A 9,993-nucleotide genomic window follows, 5' to 3' on the forward strand; every position below is an offset into this window, starting at 1 on the left:
ATTAGGGGTCTGTTTAGACCCCTAATATTTCCCCGAAGCCCCTAAAAGTAAAAAATAAAAATATTTAATAAAAAATTAATTAATAAATAAAAATGAATATAAAAAGTTTATAAAAAATAAAATATTTAAAAAAATTTAAAAAATAAAAAAACAGTTTCGGTTTCGGCCTGACATTTTTTAATTTCGGTTTCGTTTCGGTTTTAAAATTTCCATTTCGGTGCACCTCCTAAAAAAAAGTATTGGTAATGAGTAAATACATCTACTTTTCTTTTTAAAAATATCAAAGAACTTTGGAAAAAAATAACACTTTACCGCTAATGCCTAAAGATGGCCATACACTGTTAGAATTTTGTTTGAAAATTAATTTGAAATAGTTTGTCAGAACATTTTATCTTGCCATCAATTAATTTTGTTGGAAAGCCCAGACCTTCTACTTGAATTGAATCTCAGACATATTAAGCAGGTTTCTTGTGTGCATTACAATATATAAGAATTTTCCCGAATGAAAATCACATTCTCCTATAGAATTTTTTACATTCAAATCAGAAAAGAGAAAAATCTTTCCCCTTGTTCCTTCAATTTTCCTCATCACTACATTTAGCTTAACATTTAGAACAAACAAATAATTTAGGAGTTGCTAGAAGTATTTTACTGAACTAAGCTTCTTTTAAATTTTAACAATTTGACAAAGTGCCAAGGGTATTACAAAGTATTTCACTAAGCACTTTTTTACTGTCCATTTTTAGGCCTTTGGTCACACCATTCTTAGTGTGTTCCGGCCCGATTGTTGCCGAAACGCACTGGATCGCATTGCAGCCCGCTAAATTTTTATGGGGCGGGAGGGGGTGTGGCAGTCCATTGAAGTGGATCGGCCGCATGGGAATGCAAGGCATATCAATGCCTGCGGTCCGGTCCTGTCAGAAAAAATAGTGCTTGCAGCATTTTTTCGTACCGGACCGCAAGTATTGATGTGTCTTGGGTTTCCGGCCGATCGCATTGCGGCCGGAGGGCGTGGCTGCGGTGCCATTTACTTCAATGGACCACCACGCCCCCTGCCACCCCACAACAAACTGAGCTGGCCACTATGCGATCCAGTGCGTTCCGGCCTGAAACAGGCTGGAACGCACTGTGTCTGGTGTTCAAAACAGAGCAACAGAAGTTTCAGCTCCACCGAATTTCTATTTAATTGATTTAGGGTTAGGCTGTATATTGTTACCATACAGAGTAGTGAAATTATTGTCAAATCTGCGCTTATGGGTGATCAAATGAAACTCTTAAATAATTTTACAGCTGCTGCAATATAGACACCCAGGTCCAACTAGTAAATGGAAATAAATATGCAGCGCTATGGGTCCAATTGGTAATTGATATAATATAAGAAATATTGCTATACCAATTGTATCTGTTGATCTGCGCTTATAGATAATAACTCTCTAACACGGGTGATAAAGCTGCCACAATACAGATACACAAGTCCCAAAAATGAATGGCGATTGTGCGGCGCTAAATACCCTGGTGTAACTGATATTATATACTAACTACAAATCTATACAAATTTGAACCTTAAAACATATATTAATAAAGATTGTGCAAACAAAAGTGAACAAAATAGTGTATCACAGATAGCATATACACTATAAATGAATGTGATTACACGTTTTGGATTGTGATGACTGATTATGAATTTATATTGACTTTATCACTTTTTATCACTCTATGAAGTTTGTTTCTACTGGTTATATATGAAGTCACTATTTATCACTATATACGTTTATATCTGGATGGTTATATATCCAGTCTTTGGTTACACCAATCACGTCATCATTTTTTAATTCAGCACAGAAGATCCAAACATACTTAATAAGCTTATTTTTTTGTTTTGTTTAAACTGTCACATTTCATTTTATTTTTTGCAGTTTGCTTACTGAGGCCCTCCCTTCTTATTTAAGGGTGTCTCTTTTACCTAGCAGGTTGTTACAAAGAAGACACCCATGCATGCACATTCCCAGCCGTCACCTGAGCTTTGTGTGTCCACTGAAACACACAACGCTCGACAAGCCACACCCCTGCTCCTGCCTCCTCCTTCCTCACAGCAGTTTGACAGGCAGCTGCAGCAGCCGATCACTCCCCTATTCTCAGTGCCCTCGGGATCCCTCCTCTACATCTCAGAACTTTGGGGACGCAGCGCAGATGGTCTTGGAGCCAGTGGTCAGTAACACAGACCATAGGTAAGTGTTTGGAGGTGGGGACATGGAAAGACACTCGGGCATTTATTTACCTTAATGCAGAGAATGCATTAAGGTATAAAGAATGCAGAGAATGCATTAAGGTATAAAACTCATACCTTTAGTACTACTTTCAATCTACCATATTGGTGCTTTACTTTAGGCCAATGGTATGGGTTGACTCAAGATGCCAAATAGTATGGTTAGATCATGTCTGCATAGTCAAAGCAGGTCACCAACTGTATCATACCTCTCCATTAAGATGCACACTTCTCTTCAAAGCAAGGGATTTAAGTATATATAAAAAATGTTTAAAATAATTTACTAAGTATTTCTTAAGTTCACATAAAAGTAAATGACAAATACATTTTACTATATTACTTTGTTTTGCAATTTGTACATATAAAAGGTAACCACGTAATTCACTCACTTTAATTTTTTGTGTCCCATTCTTTGTGTTTTTATGAAATCGTCTTCAATTGGAGCTCAAGAGAGTAAAATTAGCCTGTTTAAAATCATTTTGTTTCATGCAATATTGTTTTTGGAAGCTAATATTAAATGAGATCATGTAATCATTGCTATTCCCCAATTGCTCCCTTTTCTAGAACAAGTTATTTCCCTGTAATTGATGCATGCAATTAAAGTATTTAAGGAAAAAAGAGTCACTGTAAAGAGCTTGTTTAAACAAGAGGGAATCAAATTAGAACAGCTGAAATAAATGATATAAATCATATATTATTTCTGGGTGAAATTATAAAACTATTAATGTAGATTTCTTATTTTTTGTGCTTGCTAAGGTGGCCTTGGTTTTGGCTTTGTACTCATTGGCAGTATGGCTGCTATGGCCATCCATTCAGATGGTAATACAGCAGTATCAGTTATTAAAGTGAACCCTGTACTGTAAAACAAGGCATGTTTATTAACTGAGAAAGGTTAAAAAAAATAATGCCTCTGGGTCAAAAGGTTAAGAAATATGCTACCTTAGCCCCTTGCCTTAGTGGCTGCAAGGATAAATATCTCCATACTTTTGGCCACATTCCAAATAGAACTGAGTAGCTCAAATCTCATGAGAACATACTCACAGCATTTTAATTACTCAGCATTCCCCCAAGATCTTGCCAGAAGGATGGCGACATAGCACAAGCCTAGGCACCACGTGCGGAAGCCAGGGGTAAGCTAAGTATATTTTCTAATCGTTATAAAACTTTACTGTAGTCTTTTGGATTAGGGAAAGGCTGCCATAGCAAATACGTGACCTTTGTTTTCTATAGCGCTAGGTATACTTCACCAAGGCCCCACCCCTTCCCGTCACTTGCTAGGATCAGATGCTTGAAGGATAATTTTTCTGCTAAGTTGTTCAAAGCAATTCCTAATATTATTATTACAGATTGAAGGGAATAATTAAAATCATATTTATCCCTAAATGTGCAAACAATAAATGTCAGGATTTGAAGTTGTGAAAGTCCATCCTCTGCATTTTCCAGTTGGCTTGCATTTTGTTTTTGAGTGCAACATTTGGCTGAAACATTCTGTATAACATCAGTTGCTAGGTTGTAAAAGTTCCAAGGTCTTCTGGCTAGCAGTAACTTGCCAAAAGTAAAAAAACAAAAAAAATCGATGTAGGGTCAGTGCCCTGCCTCATGTTCATTGTCTAGACAAGGAAATTCGACCCTACAGTGGGATGGTTCCATTAGTTTATTATGTCTGAGGCTATGGGTTTTTAATGTTTTTAATAGAGGAGTTTATTTTGGAGATAAATTCTGAACCTACAATATATGATATCATTTTTACAACAGCTTTATCATTCTTTTTAGATATTTTTTTTATAACAGCTCTTTGGCTGTATTTAATAACCACTGGTTTTTGTTTTGTTTTACTATATAAAGGAAAGAAGGCCAAAATGTTTGGAAAAAAACTGGTGTATCATATTTCTTGAGGCCCTAAAATGCCCCCCATTTTTTTTTTTAGGACATAACATATACAGTTTGGCAGTCAGAGTGCAGGGAGAGCAGGAGATAGTGCTCCCTTAGGGTAATGGTCAGTGGTGAGGGCCCCCTTTATAATCCATATGCCCCTTGTGTACCCCCTTATGGCCCGTGTGCCCCCTTTCATTGATGGTCAGTGGGAGCAGTGGTACACACAGGAGCGGAGATGGAAGAGCGGACAACAGAAGAGGATTGGGAGAATCATTGACAGAGGAGCAAGTGACCGGCTCACAAATGTGAACACAAGCAGACAAGTCATGGAAACACTAGCCACCTGTGCCTTGTTTTTACAGTGCCATTTATAAAAATTTATAAAGGCACTCCAGAAATGCATGTCCACCCCCCCGCCATTTTCTTACTATGTGGCAGTAGAAAGGTGGTTACATTTGTCACACAAGTGCGTTTTTCGAATCATATAGTGCAATCAAGGAAATCATTTGTAAGGATACCTTAGTCTTTTTGCTGGATAAAAGGGGGCATATTATATAGACAGTTTTTCCACGTTGAAGTAGTAGTGAACAAGAAGTAAAATTTATAATTGTCAAGATAATGTTCATGTTGTATAATTCCAGTTTCATGGAGTCAACAGAGAGCACTAGTTGTCTGGTAATGGTTTAATCAATTGTCCCAGTGAAACATTAGTGGATTTTCTACTATGCCTTGTGAATGCATTCAAACATCCCCTTAGTGACCGAGGCCTTTTTTCCGTTTTTTGTACCCATTTTATGTTATAATCCACATTTTAGGCATGAACATATCTTCAAACCCCACACATTATATATTTTCTGTAGTTCACACCAGTGCTAAATGCTTAGCCAGTGTACTGTACATTTTATTTTGTTTCTGTTTTTTTTGCAGTTTTCCCCTATAGATTCTAGTCATATTTACAATATGCACATTTTGTATGTATTTTTTTCAATTCAGAAGTTTTTTTTTAATCATTTTACATTTGAATCATTTTCATTTTGGTTTTAATTTATTTTGTTTTATAAACTAGATTTAAATTGCTAAACACTGCCACACACACACAGATAGCAGTCACAGGACATCCCGAGGCAAGCAAAATTAAGATAGCATAAAAATGACATTTACAAAATCTGTACATTACCTGAGAGTTTAAAGGTTGAGTACATATAACGTTACCTATATTTTAAGCCAAGAATAATTTGATCTGCTGCTTTTAATACCATAACTGTGTTTTGCTTAAGTGATTGCTTTATAAGTGGAGAGTAACAGTCTGGTCCCAGCTGGCAGTATATGAAAATACTTGGGCAAATATTGGGACCCTTATCAGAATGACTAATCTAAAATCACACAAAGAATAATACCACCATTTTGCCAGGTCTTCATGAATAGCCTTTAGTTTTTTTTCATGCTGGACAAGAAACACATTTATTAGAAATGGTGTGTTGAGGAACTTTTTGATACTTGCTTGGTGTTTTCTGAGAGTGATTCTTAACAAAGTATACACCGACTTGAAAACACTATAAATGGTTAGCTGCTAGGAGCCAAGTCGATTTTTTAAATTATTTGGATTAGTTAATTAAGTATGTTTTAATGGATCTAAGATTAATTAATGTAAATCACAAATCGTAGGCATGTGCAATCATTTTAGACCTTTTTTTATCTAGCGTGGAAGCACTCCTGCTTCATAGCTCAGGGTGAAGATTTGCATGTTGAGCTCCTCTGATTTGGGGACTCTCTCTTGGCAATCAGGATGTACACAGACACCACTGTGTTCAGTAGCGTAACAATCACCATAGCGGCTGCTATGGCGCACAGGGGGGCCCAGCCAGGACATCCCCCTGGTGCCGTGCGGGCCGCCTGGGTCACTATGGCATTTCAGGCTGCTGGCTGTCACTGGCGGCTGTGAGGAGAAACACGCAGCCATTCACGTGCACCGGCGCGTACCTCCTCACAGCTGCTGAGTCGATGACACCCAGCAGCTTCGGGGGAGGTGGCTGGGCCGGTCGTCGGCAGCGATGGAGGAGGAGGGGTCCAGCGATCGCGTAGGCAGGTCTTAGCGATGGGGAGGCAGGCCTAGCGATTGAGGAGGTGGGGCCTAGTGACGGAGGAGACGGGGCCCGCAAGCGATCGTGGAGGAGGAGGCGGACAGAGGATCGGCCAGATAGGTGAGAGGGCTTGACCGCTGTTTGGGTTATCAAGTGGACTTATCTAGAAATCACAGGGCCCCATACAAGATTTTGCTATGGGGCCCTGTGATTTCTAGTTACGCCCCTGACTGTGTTCCATGTTTTTAGTCCTTTGGCCAGCTTTTTTTGTGTGTTTTCAGTGTTTTGGCCAGTTTGGTAGTTTTGTATACATTTTTTTCTGTGTTATGGTCAATACATTTTAAAAATATTTTTATATCAAAGCAGCTCCTTGTCATTCATGGAACTCAGTAGCTCTAGCTGAACTTAATACACAAGTAATTGAGTGAGGAAAGTGACTTCCCCCCCCTTTGTGGTTGCCCTATTGTAAGGTAGTCGATAATGCGAAATCACCTGCACTCCATACAGCGTACAGACCTTGTTGAAAGGTAGGTGCTCGAAGTGACAACACGGATGGCGCCGTGTGGCCCCAAAACGTTGGCTGTATGACGCATGTGACAATTTAATAAAAAGTACTTTACTTCTTGCACATATTATCGAGTGCTGGTGACTTCTATTATGGACTGTTGTAAGGTAGTGCACTTCAGAGAGAGAGAAATTTTAAAGCCACTGCACTTTCTCTATAACTATTAAATTAATATTTGTAAAACAAAGGTTTTATGTACATATCAGAAAAATATAAAACATCAATTTAAATTTATAAACATAAAACATGAGATATAAAAAAAAACATGGAATGTGGTTGACACTAAACCAGTTTAGTTGACTACAGATGACTAATATAGTTGACTTTCAAGTTTATAATCGGGGTTTAAAAGCTAAATAAATATTCTCAAGTAGAGTTAAATTTTTTCATATAACAGAAAACTCCTTTTAACTCGATGATCTCTATGTGTATGCATTGATGATTAGCATTATTATGTATTATGTCTGATTGAACTGAAACTCAGTTGAAAGATGTTAAAGTGCATTGCACACTATACTTAAGGTATAAAATATACAGCACTATTTATAACAACATTGATGGGTTTTGAGGACTCAAGTTTATGTGTCCACAAATATTCAAGTATGCAGACCTACAGCAACTGGTTTGGATTTTAAATATAACAGTTTACGATGGAAGCTGTTGTGGTTTAGGAAAGCTATATTCATGCTGGGTTGGTGGACTTGTGTTGCAATTTATATTACTAAAATTTATTTTATTATTGTTTACTGGGTCAACATTAGGTGTGTTTTAAACTTTAAACATAATTTTGTGGCAAATGATCCATATCCTGTGGCATAATGTGGAATTTAGGGCAGATTTTCAGTTAGTCTAGTTCAGTTCAATTGCACAAACTCTTTATAAATTTGTTCTCTTTTTTTTGTATGAGAGGTATAATAAAGGCTATATAGGTAGAGTACTATGCAGAATAGAGATTGTGTGCACAGGTGACATCCCTCCCGTCTCATCTTTAATATATATTCTTTCAAATAAAAAAATAAAAACTAAAAGGTATGGATCTGCTCTCTTGGCCTACATTTAGAGGGTTATTCACGAAAGAGCCAAAGGAGCCAGCCGTAGCTTCGGCTGATGCTTCGGTTCACTTCAGCCGACGGAGCCCTTCGGTTCAGTTGAACCGAAGGGCTACTGTACAGGCTATTCACTATAGCCTGTACAGCAGCCAAAGGCAGGCCGTTCGCCCTGTAAATGACAACAGCTGGGTGGAGCCTGCCGAGATGTCACAGCTGGCTCCGCCCAGTTGTTGTGCTGTAATGATAGATCAGCATTCTCAAATGACCTGGGGCCGCTAATCTGTCATTAAACAGCAACTGGGTGGAGCTGGCCATGACGCCACAGCTGGCTCCGCCCAGTTGCTGGAAGACTCGGACAGGTGTTACCAAAATGTGAACAGTTGGGCAGTGGTGCCACCCCTAGCTACACCCAATTTGTTAATATTTTGTCGGCATTTTTCAGATTCTTCATTCTGCGGCGGGAGTTCGTCGCGTACGGTTGTGTCGGCGGACATCATTTTTAAAAATTATTTGTATGTATTATTTTTATTTCATTGAGTCGTTGTGGACAATGCTGGACATCGTAAATTGACCTTTAGGATTACGTTGGTGTTTTTTTTACATTTTTTTTTTAGTAAAGGACTTGTCAAAAATCCTTTTGGTTTTTTTTCTTTCTTTAAATAAAGGATTTTTCAAAATTTGGCCTCTTTTTCAAAAATTTCAATTTAACCCTTAAGTGGATGGGTAGGGGCACAAGTACCCCTTATTCACAAGTGGGGACACATCTGATGTGAATAAGCCCCCTGCCCGCACCCCCACAACCAATGCCCCGGGGCTTCTGGGGAAAAGACCCTTGCGCCCATCGGCACGGGCAACCCTTGAAAACACCCTCCCAGTGCCAAGGGCATGTGGCCTGGTATAGCAGGGAGGTGGGGCACTCGATCGTCCCCCCCTTTAAGAATTTTAGGGGGCACCCCCCCCCCCCCCCCCCATTTTTGGGTGGGGGTCCCTCAAAATTCCTACCAGACCTTAAGGGCATGGTATGACTTTGGGAGGGAACCCCCCACACTTTTTTTTATTTTTTAACTTGGGGTCCCTCCTAAAACTCCTATCAGACCTGAAGGGCCTGGTATGACTTTTCAGGGAACCACACGCTTTTTTTTCTTAAATGGGGTGCCTCATAACTTTACCATTTAAATTTTTCTTTGTTTTACATTTATTCAAATAATTTTTTTTTTTTTTTATTTGTTTACATTTTTTCTCCGATGTAGCGAGCAGAATAGCTGAGCCGAATGCCGGCTATTCACTCACTGCCGTATGAGAATAGGGGCGAACGGCAGCAAATAAACTGCCGGAGCTTCGGCTCAGCCGATCCAGATGTTGGATCAGCTAAGTCGAAGTCCTTCTGCACTTCGGCTCATGCAGAGCATGTTTAGCTGACCGAAGTGCAGCTGATGTATGCCTGAAATTAGCTGTACTGAGCTGAAGTGAATAGCCGAACATCGTTCCACTCTGTTCACTTCGGCTCGGTTATTCACTCGGCTGCTTTCGGCAGCTTAGTGAATAACCCTCTTATTGTTATGTCATTGAGAACATGTAACAGATGCAAGTACTAATGTCAGCCAAGTGTGATACCTCTCTTATACAGTGAGTTGGAACCCCCTACTACACCTACCGAACTTCAGTCTTGGTCATCCATTAAAGCTAGCAAAGTCTGTAGACTAAGGCATGGTTTAACCCTTTCGCTGCCAAGCCCTCCGGAACATTTTTCAAATCAGCTGGCCAAGCCATTTTTGAATTTTCTGCAATTTTTTCCTATTGATTTGATTTTCAACTGCTGCGTTGCTAGCGTTTGTAAAAGACCCCCCAAACCATATATTTTCTGAAAGCGCAGGCCCGGTAGAATAAAAAGATGGTGATACTAAATTTGTAGGCCCTGCGATAATTGCGCAAATGTTTCTCAAATTAATATTAAACCGATAAAAATACACAATTCAATTGTTAAAACACACCAAAATCAGTATCCGTGCACAAAAAAAATTATTTTCTGACTAAATCTAAAAGATAAAACTGTATTGAGTTAATAAATAACAAATATTAGCAAATTTGTAATTGCGCCTTTTTGCGAAAAGGTAAAAAAAGTACTGTACGCAAAACTGTAAATAAGCAACTTATGTT

Source organism: Nanorana parkeri, unplaced genomic scaffold (assembly GCF_000935625.1).
Source record: "Nanorana parkeri isolate BGI_ZX_2015 unplaced genomic scaffold, ASM93562v1 scaffold150, whole genome shotgun sequence".
Lineage (NCBI taxonomy): Eukaryota > Metazoa > Chordata > Amphibia > Anura > Dicroglossidae > Nanorana > Nanorana parkeri.